We start from the raw sequence: 18,924 nt of genomic DNA, 5'->3' as shown, positions 1-18,924 counted from the left end.
ATATTGATTTTATTAAAGATGCATTCGCCGTGAAATCCTTCGGAAATCCCTCGTGTTACTGGTTGACCCCATAATAATATATCAGCTTAAACTATTGTGTGATATTTGTGTGCTCGCTATGACACATATTGCAGTGAGATTATATTGTCATTCGAGGAAAGCTGGTGTAGAGTTGAAGCGATTACATTATTGAATATAACGATCAAGTTCTGAAAGGGACAATTTTGATAAATACTTAATTTATGATCACACTGAATGTCTGAATATCATAACCAGTTTCACATAATTAACAAACATCTTAGTGACTATGAGGAGCTGTAAGGTTTTCAACTTTTGTTGGTGCTTTCATTAGGGGTTTTAGGTACTTTGGATTTAAAGCAAATGCTATAAAACTAGGCGAGGGTATGCAATGCTAATATATGTTTAGACATCGAAATTACAGGTAAGATTTATATTTTACAAACAAAATACATTTGTGATTATGGGTGCGTTAAAAGATAATTTCAGATTGAATTTCGTTTCGAGTTTTCAATACATAAATGCATTTGGCAATGACAAATACATTTAAATAATGATTATTCAGATATGATAGAATACATATGGTTTTGTTCTGGATTAAAAAAAGAATTTCCCACACAACTTGGAAATAGTTTTATTGATATTTGTTGGAAATTCTAAATAAGGACTTTTAACAGCACAAACCTCTGGTACCAATGCGATTGCTGAAACCATTTTAGCGCTTTATAAATCCATTACCTGATGTAACATTACCCATTGATTTTTAGACACTCCCACTCTGATTATTTTTGTTCGAAAACGAATGTCATTCTATAAGTGTACCTTTTTATTATTTTTTTTATTTGGCTATATTGACATTAGCGCTTCAACCCACTTTATGAACTTTACCAGCAGAAATGCATTTCATTTGAGTATGAAAGAAAATACTCTGATGACGTATCACGTGGTTTACTTATGACGTTATTATTCAACGAGAGTTTTGTCGCTTCGTTTCGGATAGCATGGAGAATGCCCCTACGTCAAACACTCAAATGACTACGGTTAATTATTGGCGCCAATTTTATTAAAATATGGCTGTTCCGCCAATGTCGCTAAAAGAACGACGCATAAACAAGACGCAGTAAATGAATTAATTAATTAAGACCAAACAAATTAAACTAAATATTTGTTCTATAGTAAAAATGTAAATATATGGATTGAACGGCATTTTTTTAATTCCCATGCCGGTATGAAGGCAAATCGATTACATCCATATTAAACGTGAAGCTCTAGCGGGCTTCATGCAATATGGATGTAACTGATTTGCGTTCATACCGCCATAAAAACTATTAAAAAAAACGTTCAATCTCTATGTGGTATACTCGACAATCTATGTATAAATATAATATATACCTTCTATTTTTATCTACATGTAGCTATGGTATACTCGATAATCTAGCTTTTATCGATACTTTTTATAACATCTATTATCAATACCACTAAAGAAAAGCATATGTAAACGCAGAACTGTATATTAACTGTAATAGAATAAACAGGACATTAAATAAGTTCTTATGATATTATTTATGTAAAATATACATATGTCATGAAGATCTAAACCGAAAATATAAGTATACTTGTTTTAACGATAAACGGTTTCAGTTATATCAATGAGAGATAATCGATTGATTTGTTAATAAGATGGAAATTTCTAAGTATATTGTAACGTTGTCGGGATATGTTGCTTCCATCGAAGTACAGAACATGCCGTGTAATAAGCTGTCTACACCTTCACAGGTCGTCAACAACAACAGTTGAGTACCACATCACAGAACAGTAAGTAAAGTCCTTGAAACCCGTCATAAATAATACGTGTTTCGCTGACTAACAAATTGTAAGGTAATTCGGAAATGTCCTAAATTATTTCTGACATTTGACCAAACATCTGAATACGTTTAAACCTGACAGTACGAATTCACAGCATTATACAAACTGACAGGTACAAACATTATATCAGAAATTTATTGAATTGGACCAAACTACATCACGTAAACGAATCAAATGGGGTTTAGATTGCCGTAAAGTAGATTGTAAATATGTTTTGATATATACTTTTACTTTCTCGATGGCCCAAGTAGGCTATTTGTCATTTCTCAAGTACAGTTTTATGCCAGGCTGCTATGTAATTGTCAAAGCAAACGCACCGGTATATATTTGTTTAAAGCTATTTGATCAGGCAGCAAATGGCAATACATACCACGTACAGCTAGTAGCAGTGAAGAGCCTTTTCAAACAGAGTATGTAATATATTAAGGGGACACATTTCATATCATAGTTCGCGGGTTTGACATCGGATTTATCGAGAAATCCCTTTCTGTGCCAGGCTGACTGCCAGGTGGCGGTACCCTGAGATACACGAGGCATAGTGCCGGGTCAGTTTAGGAAGTTTTCTTACCTTGTTTTCTAGAATATATATTAAATTTAGGAAAGGCATCGTTGATTTTACAGACGCACATTGATGTTGCCGTTACCATAACCCCTTGATCGTTTTGTGATAATCTTACCGCTAACAGTATAGTTATATAGGTGCCCAGCACAGCAACAACTGATAGTGTATATATATCAAAGTTGAGATACAGTGAGTAAACTGTAGTTAAAAGGTTATTGAAGACTCAATGGCATATTTTTGTATTCGCAGACTTCGTTATTATGTCCTCTTGAAGTGTCATCTCCCTGATACATCATAATCTGGACAAGGTTACATGGCATTCCGTCAGGCCAAGTTATTCTGACAACGGGCTAACCAGAGGTGCCTTAGAAGAGGACACAGGAAAAAACATGCTTTCTACAGGAGATCTAACGTCTATTTTCTAACATTCCCGGCCATGGATCTAGAGGTGCAAATGATGTCACTTTACTATCGTGTAAAAGGCTTACCAGAGGTACCCAAGAAGAGGACACTGGAAACTAATATCGATTGCGCAGGGCATCTAACATCAGTTGGCCTTTACGATCTATTTTCTAGCATTCCCGGCCATACAGGTGACAAATGATGCCACGTAGCGATCGTGTAACGAATTGTTATATCAGTTGCTTATACCTTCAAACTATACATCCGTGTTATTACGACAAACCTTTAATCATAATTCTATACATAAATCGACCCGTGGTTTAAAAATTATGGTGCGATCACACTTCTAAAGCCAATCTATTCTGACACAAATAAAAGACAGACTCTTATTACATTTATAATTGAAAAGTTAGTTTGTTTCCATTCTTACATTTTAACAGGAGGAATTTTGTATTCAAATGATGACGTGATGAGTATATAAACGTAAAGAGTACAGGATTTAAAAAGTCATATTGGAAGTGGCAAAACTAGTTTAATTTAAATTGGCTTGCGTATACGCTTTATAATTACATATTTTTGTATGTTACCAGTTATATACTCTCATGCATATATTCATAACTTGGCCCGTAATTTTGAAAGACATCATTACTGCCAATCCTTAATCATAATTACATCTTCCAACCCCAACATAATGTCAATAAAAGCATTCTACTATCAAAATAAAATTAATAATCCATGTTCATTTAAATATTTTAACAAAAATAAAGCCAGTTTGATGACATGGGGATAATAAAAACGTAAATTGTACAGACCTTTTAGGAAGCAATAAAACAGGTTTAAAATAAATACAAAATACCACTTATATGTTCATACTGTTTGGATAGATAGATACAAATTGTCGATTTGTGGTTTTCTCCATGGTTGATTCAAAATGTTATTTGTTGAGTTTAATTAGGATTACCTCTAAAATGTGACAATATACCTGCAAACTATAACACACGTTTACAATGACATAGGAATATAATATGGTAAGTCTTGGATATCAAATAATTTGCTAATGCCATTACGGAACGGGAGTTTGTGATATATACAAACTTGTGAGATGTAAATAGATACACGAAGCAAATACCAGTTTTCTGACAGTTATAAATACATAAATAACTAAATAATGTCCATATCTGTGTTACATAGATTGAGAATTTATGTTGCTTTAGGCGAGACACGAAATGTAGCATAATACTAGTACTACTAGCTCACTAACTATCATGTACACGATACATAAAATGTACATGTACTTCAGAGCGAAGTTTAAGAAAAAGTATGTAAATATAAAAATTCTGCTAATGTACTAAAAACATTCACTGTGGCTGTCTTCTTTATAATTCATGTTGTAAGTTTTGTCATGCGAATATTGTACACATTATAATCGTATTGTTTGTATACTGTAACCGCACTGCTTGCCAAATTAAGTGAATTAACTTTTGTTATTCAGACAATAAGCGTCGCAATGTCTGTTTGCAAAATACGACAGGAGTCTTTGTCTGTAACATGGGATAGATATTTTGGCTTTTAAATCAGTAATGAATTTTACATAAAAATCATCCAATAATGAATTAGCATTTCTTTACATAATCACTAACCCTTCTCCCAATACCACCACCCTCATTCCCCCAACACACACAACTGCCCTATCTTTAAGTCTGTTGGTCGTCATTTTAACGTCAGATTAACAATGCAAATAATTAATGTCGATCATACATTAGCTTTTAAATTATAGTCTAATAGGATTTTTCGTCATTACACTTTGGAGAGTATTAAATGATATCCAAATCCCTTATATACCTAAACACGCCAGAATTCGGTTGTCGGTGCATAGGAAGCTTAACGATAATTATATATGTTTCCTTTATGATGCATCACAGAGACAGAAAACAGACATTTATAACTAAAACTGTATACGTTTGCAGGTAAGGAAATACAATAGTTCTCATTGAAGACAATCAAATAGATATCAGTAAATGTTTAAAAAATCTTAGTTTACCCATTTGAACGAATGAAATGTTAAGCAAACAAAACTTTGTAAATCATGTCCATAGAGATCTCAAGATGTATATTGACCTACCAGAGACCTGCAAGCTCATTGCTTAGTTGGCTAAATGTATGAAAAGTTTATCTCGATCGACATGTATTTAACTAAATGACTGTACTGTTACCCCAATGTAAATAAACCCACGTAATATTTCGTCATTAATGTCGATCATACCTTTTTTTATCAAAATAAATCACTGTAAAAACTGTTTTCGAGGCTGACCATACTTGACATTTGCGGTCCTGAACGACGGACATAGGCAGCTAGGAATGTACATTATTCAACGCAAATATATAAGAAAGCTTTCACACGTAATGTTGAAAGAGATTTTATAAACAGTTTGTTCGGGGGTATAGGTGACACCTTCTCCACTTATCGAAGGTAAACACTGTTTAAGCATACTCGGTAGCATAGGTTAGGAATGTTTCAGTCTTTGACTCGGCAAACAGAATCAACGCTATAACGTTATGGCCACTGTCTTGCTTAATAAACAGTGTAAAAGAGAGTAATGGTGTTAATCCGATTTAGGTTAGATAATACATAAGCTCGTCACGTTCCAAAAGTCTTGTATGCTTTCCCATGTTCAACTGAAGAAAAATGATTGTATGCATATCTGTTTAAGGCCAAAACTAATATGTTCAAATGACGAGTCGCAAAATATTGTAATGATACAGGCAAAGTGATATTGATAGGTACAGATAAGAAACATGTTTTAAACAGCCAGGAAAACAAATTGATAACATATATTTCGTAAACGTACATGAATACAAGTCATATCAAACGTTACGTTTGCAACATTTCCCGTACCCTGACAATAATTTGAGATATATCGGTCAAAGTTACTTAACCATGTATGATTCGGTGAACTTGCCTCATGTGCATTTTTGGTCTTAAATGTTTCTATTATGTATGAAGATGGTTACTTTACACACCAAATACTGTATGTACATTTCCATTACAATCTACTGCCTAACTTCAGATTATGAATGAAAAATATAATCTTTTGGCAACTCTTACCACATATGTACCTACGCTTGCCAAGCCGCCATTACAGAAAACAGTAAATATAATCACATTAGAATTGTGTTATTATTTTTCTATTTAGAGCTACTTAAAAGAGGTACGTTTTTCAATTACAATTTACAAGAAAACTACTTTCAGACATGTCGTTTTATATACAACATTTGTCAAAAGACACAGAAAATTAAATAGTTAAAGTTACATTTGTACTTATGCCTAACTTGGCAAGTTGAGTTAAATAAAATAAGAACTATAGGAATCGGCTGTGTGTATCATTCTTCAATTTTAAAATGTTATGAACCAAGATGGGGTTGACTGTAGTCAAGACCTTAGGACATTCACCAAAATAATTACAAAAATGAACAATCATCATTCCACATGGCTTAACTTATAGATTTTATTATAATGTGCAATGATAGCCCGTAGTCGGTGTTTGTATATAGTAATATAACTTAATTCAACGACGCTGACATCAGATTATTACCAGACTATTCACAATTTAATCAACATGTTTATACACTGAATAGTTTCTGTCCGGTAACCATAAAGATCCCGACCTTTAAATTAAAATACGAGTACATAAATATGATTTATTAGAAATTCAAGTTGATAGATAAATACCAATATCTGTTAGAAGTTATAGTTGAAACTCACAAAACAGGTATTGAGTAAAATGACATCTTCATACTGATTGAGCATACTGTTAAGAAATCCAGAAATACCAGTAAAGAGGTCAGACGTCAGTTCTAATAATGGGAGAAAACACCAATATACAATACCGCCAAGAATTAACACAAATATACAATACCGCCAAGAATTAACACAAATATACATGCGTTTAATATACAAACAGCAATATCACTGAAAATAATTCACTGTATTTGATTAAACAATAGAAACGCAAAGAAGTCAAACCGGAAGGCATGCAGATGAGATCAATCGTGAAGCTGTTAACATCGAGTAGGAAGAAAGAATGCAATCCTGAATGAATCATGTAGAGATAAGTTAACAAGTAAAAAGCGTAGAATGATGAGAAGTTTTTGGTAAACAAAACCATGTACTAGGTAGTTTGGTATAGTTCAATAGATATGTGTGTGCGGAAATAATATTTTACCGATTTTTTTGCAAAATGTTCAAAAACATATCAAATCTTTGTACATGTAAGCTCGAGTTTCGTCTGGCTTGACAAATTATTTATCAACTTGTCTAAGTCTGGTGTCATGGCCAGAGGGAACACCGGCTAAAACTTGGTGTGAAATCCTGTACAGTATTACAAGCTGATTTCGATAGAAATTTCTCTACAATCTTATGAATTAACTTCTCTTGAAAAACGAATATCATGTTGAAAACCTTGCTCGTCAATGAAAACATTCCAAAAGATATCAGAAACAGGTTGTCTAACCAAGAACGATCATTAAATTCCTTTAAATGACAGAACGCGTGCTTAGCTAATTAACCGTGATAGTAGTTAATCTAACAAGAGACATTTAATTAAATCATAAACTTCAGTGTGAAGTGTCAAGTAGATACGTCTGATTAATCCCGCTATATAAATCTTTGGCAATCCCACACTGACTCTAGGTAAGTGTTTTGGTAAATTACCAATAGGAAAATTAGTGCATGTCGCAAAACATTGTATTTAATAATATTAACACATACAACCTTTGAATTTGATATATCATATACCAGGCAAAGTATGTAGGATTTGTATCTGGTAAATTGTGACATAAGGATATTTTTTTATCAGATTATTATCTTATCTACTCTACAACAACAATGTACAATACTACTGTTCCGTTTATGGTCGGAGGTTACTATTCTACGTAATAATATACCAATATTTGGGTGTATAGTATCTTGACATGTCTATTGATGCTGATGACATGCCAGTTTTCTAAAACCATAAAACGAGAGGAGAAATCCTGGTTGTATGATATAATAGGTCGGTGTTTCTGAGGTGTGCATGGCAGAACTGATATAATGCGTGCCATATTAAACACAATCGCAAGGTGTCGGACCCAGGGTCAGGATAACAATCGTGATTGAATCTAAGACTGATCGGATAAATAAACATGTTTTAAAAGGACAGTTGGAGTTGGTTTTCTGGGTAAGGTTGTGAGGGTGAGTATTTATATAAACATGTGTCAAAAAGACAGTTAGAGTGAGTTTTCTTGGAAGGGTTGTAAGGGGTGAATGATCGACGTCAGGTAATAGATGCGGGGGTAATAACGTTACAAAGTGATAGATGTGGAACAACAATGGAATATCTGATAATGTCAAGAATTCATGACGGTATGAACGTGCACTTTACGGGAATTCGTCTATCAGAATAATTGGCTACTATTTATATTTATCGGTATGATGGAATACATGTTATTTCTTATTATAACTAGTAAAATTGTACATCATCTAAGTAGGGAAAATGTACCATGATGATATTTGATAGGTTAAGTTCGATATTAGCTACAAGGTAGAAATGAATTGCCGGTACAAAGTTGAAATTTGTAATATTCCCTGTACTACTTTTTTGTTTGTTTGTAGACTCCTTTCCTGAAGAAGGATGACAGTTTACTTCACACTTTCACAAGACGGTTGAACTCTGATTATGTGTATTTTTGACATACCCAAAGGTACAGAAATGTATGAAGATGACACATGTTTAATAATTATGAAGATGATTTGCAGGTGCAATGATAAAAAGAAGACAGAAGAAAAGGGAAAAAGAAACATATCAAAATAAAAACAGTGTGCAGACTAAAAATAAACTTACCATTGTGTTGAAGCTATGCACTCTGTTTCCTAAAAAACATGCAAGTGAAATATTATCATGGCGTCTCTACCACACAGATAACACTCTTCTACCATGCTGCACGCCTTACAGTCGAGACTCTACATCCCAACGGTAAATATTCTCTAACAAATGTCAGGACTGAAAATTAAAGGTAACACATGAAGAACACTACTATACGCGAAGGACGGTGTCCTCAATACGTTCTTTGTCTGGGCTGAACACTTAATATAATACGGTAAATCAAAAATACACCAGACCATCATCTTGTCTGGGCTGAACAATTAATATAATACGGTAAATCAAAAATACACCAGGTAAGTGTATTAAACCATCATCTTGTCTGGGCTGAACATTTAATATAATACGGTAAATCAAAAATACACCAGGTAAGTGTATCATCATCTTGTCTAGGCCGAACACTTAATATAATACGGTAAATCAAAAATACACAATGTCAATGTAACTGTATTAAACCATCATCTCGTCTGGGTGAACACTTAATATGTACATTTACAAATATACTGATGTAAAACTGTAAATGTAGCAAATCAGTTTCCTATCTGGAAGGAATAAGAAAATACATTGAAATATAGATACAACTACACCAAGGTTAATGCAAGAAAGGAAGTATCTGATTTTGGGTCAATACCAAATGTTCTACAATAAAACTGTTACACTACGATAATGCCACTACTACACCAAACTAACTGTGTAAACACTGTATGTGCCCAGGCTTCTGTCTCGGCTGAATACTTAACATCCAATAAGGTATGGACAAACCATATCTAACACCGGCTATTTTATTTCAATGATTTGGCACATTTTACTGCAATTTTGGAGCAGCCTAGATAATGATTTGTGGAACCTCTACCCTCCTTTCCATGTCAATCCCTGGATTCGCCATTGTATCATACACTGCTATATTATATTAAATTACACTTTACAATCAGAACTTGTGTATTGCAAAACTGTATCGATATATACTGTACAACTCCAGTATAAATATACGTACTATCATACAATACGTTGTTAGTGGGAGGGCCTTGACATACCGAGGTACACACATGGATACATAAATAGATTCTGATTTACGATTACTGTATTATATATACATAAACTAACGACAATCTTAATGATCATTTACGTAAATAGATGTAATGATTCCAGTCGTTAATACACACTTCAATGATAACCTCCGTACATTCTGGCGCCACTCGTATATGTATGTATATAATAAACGCAACAACAAAATACCGAAGTGTCAACAAACCGCAATTCGAACTCAAAATCGATAGTTTAGGTGTAACACGGGCACCTTCGAAAATACACAGGGAGAAAAGGACCAGGTGTTCCGGAAGGGTAAGCTCACCCTACGTCATAGACGACACCCGCCATGGGTGGTCGAATGGTACAGTGGATAGCCTACTTCCCTTTCACCAAGGTGGCCGGGGTTCGATTCCCCGATAGGACGTGAAAAGGTATGGGGTCACCTCCCCGATCACCTGGGTTTTCTCCGGATACTCCAGATTCATCCCACAATAAGACCCCCGCACGTTAACATCCGGGTAAAAAAGAGTGATCAATATAAGTTGAAATAACTTGTTTCATAGTTGTTGTAAAATAAATAAAGTTAATATATACACACGCCATGTAAATCTAGAACAAATAACAATAATACACGTTCTCATAGCGAGAACTAGGGAAGGCAACAAAATAACAAGGCACACCAATCAACAGAACAGACCTTAACATATATAAAAAAAATAACTACTTTCTACTCGTATATATACATGATACACATAAAGTGGTCGTACCACAACAACGCCATTCGGAAGTCAGTTTTCTGGATTGGCTGATATAGAGTATGCTTAAAAAACGTTTTGTTTTATTTGTCTTCCTTCCATTTCAATAAAAATGAGTAATATAGGTATGTAAACCATTTTCAGGTTTTTTATTTCCAGGCAACAAACCATCCATTACGACGAAAAAACCCGCAAGAACGTGCTACCAGTAAACGTAACCTACCAGTGAACGTGCTACCAGTAAACGTAACCTACCACTGAACGTGCTACCAGTAAACGTAACCTACCACTAAACGTAACCTACCAGTGAACGTGCTACCAGTGAACGTAACCTACCAGTGAACGTGCTACCAGTGAACATAACCTACCAGTGAACGTGCTACCAGTGAACGTACCCTACCACTGAACGTGTTACCACTGAACGTACCCTACCAGTGAACGTGCTACCAGTGAACATAACCTACCAGTGAACGTGCTACCAGTGAACGTATCCTACCACTGAACGTGTTACCACTGAACATTACCTACCACTGAACGTGCTACCACTGAACGTAACCTACCACTGAACGTGCTACCACTGAACGTAACCCACCAGACGGGAGGTCTGCTAAGAGAGCATAGTTATATCACGGAATAAGATTAGTCTATCTAAGTCCGTGGTTATATTTGATGACTCGTTAAATGCTAGATTGCTTGTAACATTATTGTTTAAATAATTAGATTCCAACTCCAAATGGAGTCCCTTTAAATCGATTAAGTCAAACAATATCCTGAAATTCAAAACATCCCAGACAGGTCCGGTCACCATTTTTGTACATCTTAGTACCGGGTTAGGCTGACCCCCCGGGGCGGTACTGCAAAGTGTCGTCTCATACACCAATTTGACGGTAGATCCTATAGCGTTTTTATAATAACAAGTTTTGGTAGTTTATTTGAAATTGAATGAAGGAACAATATCAGTATAATAGAAAAATATAGACCGTAGTAGCACCACACAAGGACAAGATCTCAACTGTGATACGAATAGGCAACTAGGGGAGTTTACTCACATGACAGGGAAATTACAGCAAAGCAATTACTTACAACAACGAACGCGAAGCCAGGATATGTGTGTCTTGTAGTCTATGTGATATTTATATATACTAGTATATTGATCACATATCGTATAAGGGTTAACATCAAAGTAAAACATACAGTTTTAACAATGGTCGATGTACAACTAAGGATACGTAGTTGTTATAATTGAAAAGTGACCTTTTGAAGAATAAACTTGTTCGTCAACAGATATATAGAATGCCTCCAGGAACAAGGGGGGAAGTGGATATATTTCAAAACTTCTGTTAAAGCGACAGTTAGGTTTAAATACCATTTTTATCAATTTGAGAAAGTGGCGAATGGTAAAACGGAGTAAAAGAGACACTTTGACATATAATGCAAATAGATAATTAAATCCATATATCATCTGAAATATAATCGTTCACATCGATAATTATATGAATTATTGAGTGTTATAGTACGTATGAAAATGATTTCCATGTGACTACGTGGGGATTTCGGCTAGAAGTGGAACGCGACATGCCATAGTCCATAAACGGAAATGTTTGTGGGCTTGAATATAAGTCAATTTTTGTATTGATAACTATACACACAATTACTGATAAGTGGCAAAACCTTCTACCTGTAATCGTAGGATAATCACATATCATTAGTAACCCGGATATATATAAGTACCGCATTGACGTATTACCTATAAAGTCTTAGTCAGTAGAAAGAAGCTAGAAAATAACAGCACAAGCTATAGGAAACTCACATTCAAAGTATCCAACGGTCGAGTGTATTAGAACGAGTTGTACAGCATAGTGAACAAGGTTTCATGTGGAATTTAATTGGTATGTCTTTCAGCCGTGTATGCAGTAGGCGTATAAAGTTATGTGACGAACATTTAACACGGCTTTTGAGACGTACAATAGGGTTTTATAGAGACCAGTGAACATAAATAATATCATAATTGAACCGGCTATATTTAATACACTGAGGAGTAATTACGAATATATCTACCTGATCAAATATTGATCTGTATCTACAAACAGTTACACGATCGGTAACATGTCCAGCTAACCCAGCAGACCCTGTCATGCGGGGTTATCGTGGTTTAATGTACCCGATCCTGTATTGTTTTTTTTTATTTAGTTGTTACGAAATATTCTCCTTTTCAATCTGGTACTTGGCCAATGATGATTACATAACGTGTTTGTCTATATACAATAAGAATCATTACCATTACCTAATAATTCGCTAATCAATTTAAATGTAATCTGCTTTGTATAGTATATAGTATTATATTACACATCCGTTTTAACAAGAAATAAATCAACAATATCAAATTAATTCACCTTAATTTATATTGACCTGTTAAAGCTTGATACAACAGGCTTCTAGAATTATTTTAAACGAGGTACAAAATGGCGCTTTTATGATTGCCGTAGTCTAAGTCAGTATAACATTAGTGCTATAGAACTATTTCTACGACAGACTTTCATACAAATGTACCTGAGGATTGGCTTTGACCCCACACAGATGTAGAAACTGTTAAATTAAGCTCACGGCTATGTAATCATCAATCCAAGGTACATTACTTTATTGTTAGCTACAGCAGTTAAAATGGATCGTTTTCCTGTCACGTATACTATACAAACCGGAGGAGATACGGTGTCTCATTTTGCCAGCCATCTCCATTTATTTAATAGATAGGGATATGAATTTCGTTTATTAATCAATAACAAATTAAAAGACATCTAAAGGAAACGCGAAAATAACACATAAGCTTTTCAGCGAAATAATGTGTCAGAAATCGCAGTTAAAATATGTACGGTAGCATGTCATGTGCCTCTTTATAAAAATTTTTTTTTAACAAATAACTGTTGTCATATTTTCTAAACGGAGCATGATAATAACAATGGGTGGATACGTGATATTCTCTGACCATTGTGATTTAATCATCAAAGAAAACTGTAAGTCGGTACGAATATAAAAACAGTAACTGAGGATGAACAATAGGTCAAAAGACATCACGAACCCCCACAAAATATATAATTATTTCAATTATACTATAACAAAAATAAGAACGTCTGGAAACCCTTTCAATGTTTGCTCTCAAACGACATGTGGTATTAGTTCTCTACGATGTTGATAAGATAAGATTATACTTAGATATATATCAATGATCAATGGTCAGAATGCGTTCAAATCCGTAATAAAATTAGCTGAGAGGCTCAACCACATGTAGACCTTGTGTAAACATTGGTGTAACCATTCCCCACTTAATAGACCACTAATCGTGACGTACGTGGTTGTCGAACTCTTAAAAACACAAAACAGTATCGCCTCAAACTGTACATGTATACGTCATAGATCACCACGTGTCATTTAGTTCATCGTAATATTTAATCAACTGAGATAATTCTTACAGAGGTCCAATATATCATCTATCGAAAGGCATGTTTTAAACATTTGAATTTGGAATATTTACTTACTAACTTCCTGTTTGGGCTACAATGCCTGTCGTTAAATGTTCAATGGAATAGTTTTACTCGTACAATTATGGTTGTAAAATAACGCACGTTGATTCATTTCTCAAGTTCTTAGCACAGGGAGATATTTTGTAACGCCCACTCGCATGGGTTTTCCGTGATATAGAATGTATCGTGTCTCTGAGGTTTTAAGGCCCTTGATTTCTCAGCGTGTCTTTGTAAGAAAAAGCTGACCATAATAAACCCTCGATGCTACAATACTTCATTATCTAGTTGCTATGTTGAGTTCAAGACACGGTCAACTGTGAATGATTAGTGCAACTTACTACCGTTCATAATATTGTTTGTATTGTACGAATTAATCTTGCGATATGTATTACTACAACTGAAATCATTGCATGGTTGCTCTGTTTCTTCAAGCTAATTATCATATTGTATGTTGTGTACATATGTATTTCACACCACTGTATGGCTATATTGTATGACTTCGTGCAACGGGTTCTACTCAATGTATGATTGTATTGTAAGACTTATGTAACAGTAATACTGTCTAAAATAATGCTGTATAATTTATAGTGTGATGCTTGTTATACTGTTTAATACAATGTTGTATGATTGCTTAGTACGAGAAGTGTATTACTGTCTATACTATTATATGATGATGTAGTTTGAGGAGTGTAAATATGTCTATTATATCAATGTGTGATGTAATGTATGATTAGTGTTATACTGTCTATCATCATAATTACAATGTATCACCGTATAATGACTGTAATAGTACCTATTATATCATTGTGTTGTGTTTATAGTACGTTATGGAATGATGCGTGTGCTATTATTATTCTCTTATGTGTGTGTCTGTCCATGTGCATGTGTGAGTCACTATGTAAGGGTGTGACCATGTTTGTGAATGCATTTTCTTCTCTTTCAATAGTGTTGAATTGTACGTATATTGTTCGTTGTTTCTGTAACTCTTCATTTCTGGAGGAAATAAAGGAAATAATAATGAGTATTCACAAACTAGACATAAATATTCGGGTATGTAATTTACATATATACCTGTAATCAACATAATTACATGTTAATAACACCTGTCTGAGATAACAAAACTTTGTAAGTGGGCCCAAAACTCGGATAAACACACACTCCAGTAACGACTGAACAAGTTTAGTAGTCAAACTAATTCCAAACTTAATTTCAATGGGACTGATTAGCGGATGATAAATATTCAATTCGGCCTCTTTATAGCGTTCTTTTCAAGACGATAAACCATTGTAAAATTTCATTTACCTTTATCTAACCTTTTAAGTGGATTATGTCGAATTCCGGAAGAGCTAAGGAAAACAAACATGCAAGTTATCGTCTGGATAATTTGGTCCGCATACTAGCATAGAAGTGCCGTACTTTTACTATCCTTACAATAGCAGGGGTGGTAGTCCGTACTAGCCAGTATCATAGTGTAAGATGAGAAAAGGTTATCGACAGATTAAAGTAATAGAAACATAAACTATAACCAAGATACCATTGGTATATGTTTATGATAGCTTACCAGGTAGTGTTAGCTTTTAAAAAGTGTTTTTAAGTTGTCGTACATTAATTTTGTATGTATTATTTCCCCGGTCCGACCCGTCCCTCTTTACTACCATTTTAGAGGGGTCAATTCTCTACCTTTAAGCCTTGTTATAGGTTCAAGTGAAAACAAGTATGACATTGATTTTTTTTTATATTAAAGCGTGTTGCTAGGTGATGACATAGGCCTTTGAAACTCCTAATATACACTTTGTGCAAAGTTTAAAAAAAATATCAGTATAATGCGTTTCAATTGTCAAAACGTACCCACTAAAGTGACGAACAAAAGTATAAAAAATTGCTGACATTTGTGTAATTGACAAATTAAAAATGTGAAAACAAATACGCATACCAATCTTCGAAATCCAAGGTTCAGCTCGCGAGTTACATATCTCCTTGTCCTTTGAGGAAAACGATTTATAACCTCAGGGCAAATATCTCGAATTATTTAAACCCATGTATCTGTGGATGTTTCATACAGGTGAAGTTGAACCCATGTATCTGTGGATGGTTGTCACAACTAAACCCATGTATCTGTGGATGTTTGTTATAGCTGAACCCATGTATCTGTGGATGGTTGTCACAACTAAACCCATGTTTCTGTGGATGTTTGTTATAGCTGAATCCAGGTATCTGTGGATGTTTATCACAGCTACACCCATGTATCTGTGGATGTTTGTTAAAGCTGAACCCATGTATCTGTGGATGTTTGTTAAAGCTGAACCCATGTATCGATGGATGTTTGTTATAGCTGACCCCATGTATCTGTGGATGTTTGTTATAACTGAACCAATGTATCTGTGGATGTTTGTTATAGTTGAATCCAGGTATCTGTGGATGTTTATCACAGCTACACCCATGTATCTGTGGAGGTTTGTTATAGCTGAGCCAATGTATCTGTGGATGTTTGTTATAGTTGAATCCAGGTATCTGTGGATGTTTATCACAGCTACACCCATGTATCTGTGGAGGTTTGTTATAGCTGAGCCAATGTATCTGTGGATGTTTGTTATAGTTGAATCCAGGTATCTGTGGATGTTTATCACAGCTACACCCATGTATCTGTGGATGTTTGTTAAAGCTGAACCCATGTATCTGTGGACTGAGCCGATGTATCTGTGGATGTTTGTTATAGTTGAATCCAGGTATCTGTGGATGTTTATCACAGCTACACCCATGTATCTGTGGGTGTTTGTTATAGCTGAGCCCATGTATCTGTGGATGTTTGTTACACCTAAACCCATAGGTATTTGTGGACGTTTGTTACATGTATCTGTGGATGTTTGTTACACCTAAACCCATAGGTATTTGTGGACGTTTGTTACATGTATCTGTGGATGTTTGTTACACCTAAACCCATAGGTATTTGTGGACGTTTGTTACATGTATCTGTGGATGTTTGTTACAGCTGAACCCATGTATCTGTCGATGTTTGTTATAGCTAATCCATGTATCTGTGGATGGTTGTTATAGCTGAACCCATGTATCTGTGGGTGTTTGTCACAGCTACACCCATGTATCTGTGGGTGTTTGTTATAGCTGAGCCCATGTATCTGTGGATGGTTGTTATAGCTGAACCCATGTATCTGTGAATGTTTGTCACAGCTACACCCATGTATCTGGGGATGTTTGTTATAGCTGAGCCGATGTGTCTGTGGATGTTTGTTATAGCTAAACCCATGTATCTGTCGATGTTTGTTAAAGCTGAACCCATGTATCTGTGGATTTTTGTTATAGCTGAACCCATGTATCTGTCGATGTTTGTTATAGCTAAATCCATGTATCTGTGGATGTTTGTTAAAGCTGAACCCATGTATCTGTGGATTTTTGTTATAGCTGAACCCATGTATCTGTGGGTGTTTGTCACAGCTACACCCATGTATCTGTGGATGTTTGTTATAGCTGAGCCGATGTATCTGTGGATGTTTGTTATAGCTAAACCCATGTATATGTGGATGTTTGTTATAGCTGAACCCATGTATCTGTGGATGTTTGTTATAGCTATAACAAACATCCACAGATACATCGGCTCAGCAATAACAAACATCCACAGATACATGGGTTCAGGTATAACAAACATCCACAGATACATGGGATCAGCTATAACAAACATCCACATATACATGGGTTATAGCTGAGCCGATGTATCTGTGGATCTTTGTTATAGCTAAACCCATGTATATGAGGAGGTTTGTTATAGCTGAACCCATGTATCTGTGGCTGTTTGTTATAGCTGAGCCCATGTATCTGTTGATGGTTGTTATAGCTGAACCCATGTATCTGTGTATGTTTGTTATAGCTGAGCCCATGTATCTGTGGATGTTTGTTATATCTGAACCGATGTATCTGTGGACGTTTGTTACAGCTGAACCCATGTATCTGTGGATGTTTGTTACAGCTGAACCTATGTATCTGTCGATGTTTGTTAAAGCTGAACCCATTTATCTGTGGAGTTTGTTACAGCTGAACCCACGTATCTGTGGATGTTTGTTATCAATGAACCAATGTATCTGTGGATGGTTGTTATAGCTGAACCCATGCATCTGTGGATGTTTATTATAACTGAACCAATGCATCTGTGGCTGTTTGTTATAGCTGAACCCAGGTATCTGTGGATGTTTGTTATTGCTGAACCCATGTATCTGTGGAGTGTGTTACAGCTGACCCCATGTATCTGTGGATGTTTTTTTACAGCTTAGCCCATGTATCTGTGGATGTTTGATAAAGCTGAACCCATGTATCTGTTGATGTTTGTCACAGCTACACCCATGTATCTGTGGATGAAACCCATCTATCTGTGGATGTTTGTTATATCTAAACCCATGTATCTGTGGATGTGTGTTATAGCTAAACCCATGTATCTGGGGATGTTTTTTTACAGCTGAGGCCATGTATCTGTGGATGTTTGATAAAGCTGAACCCATGTATCTGTGAATGTTTGTTATAGCTGAGCCCATGGATCTGTGGTTGTTTGTTATATCTGAACCGATGTATCTGTGGATGTTTGTTACAGCTGAACCCATGTATCTGTCGATGTTTGTTATAGCTGAACCCATGTATCTGTGGATGTTTTTTTACAGCTGAGCCCATGTATCTGTGGATGTTTGTTATAGCTGAACCCATGCATCTGTGGATGTTTGTTATAGCTGAGCCCATGTATCTGTGGATATTTGTTATAGCTAAATCCATGTATTTGTGGATGTTTGTTATAGCTGAACCCATGTATCTGTGGACGTTTGTTATAGCTGAACCCATGTATCTGTGGATGTTTGTTA

General features: G+C 35.2%; 1 protein-coding gene across 5 annotated transcripts in view; it reads right to left on the bottom strand.

The window, feature by feature from the left end:
* The window catches only part of LOC110463625 (malignant fibrous histiocytoma-amplified sequence 1 homolog), a 47,708-nt gene that overhangs the window by 23,674 nt on the left and 5,110 nt on the right, over positions 1 to 18,924 (bottom strand). For 4 of the 5 annotated variants that reach the window (XM_021518395.1, XM_021518403.1, XM_021518405.1 and 1 more), the window contains exon 2: positions 8,728 to 8,756. The exons of the other annotated variant lie outside the window; for it this stretch is intronic. The gene's annotated coding sequence lies outside the window, so the exon portion shown is untranslated. The remainder of the gene's footprint in view (positions 1 to 8,727; positions 8,757 to 18,924) is intronic. 5 annotated transcript variants of the gene reach the window in all.

The sequence above is a fragment of the Mizuhopecten yessoensis genome, unplaced genomic scaffold, assembly GCF_002113885.1.
Source record: "Mizuhopecten yessoensis strain PY_sf001 unplaced genomic scaffold, ASM211388v2 scaffold10919, whole genome shotgun sequence".
In the NCBI taxonomy this organism is placed as follows: domain Eukaryota; kingdom Metazoa; phylum Mollusca; class Bivalvia; order Pectinida; family Pectinidae; genus Mizuhopecten; species Mizuhopecten yessoensis.
The sequence above is the reverse complement of the archived record's forward strand: the minus strand, read 5'-3'. Positions and strand labels throughout refer to the sequence as shown.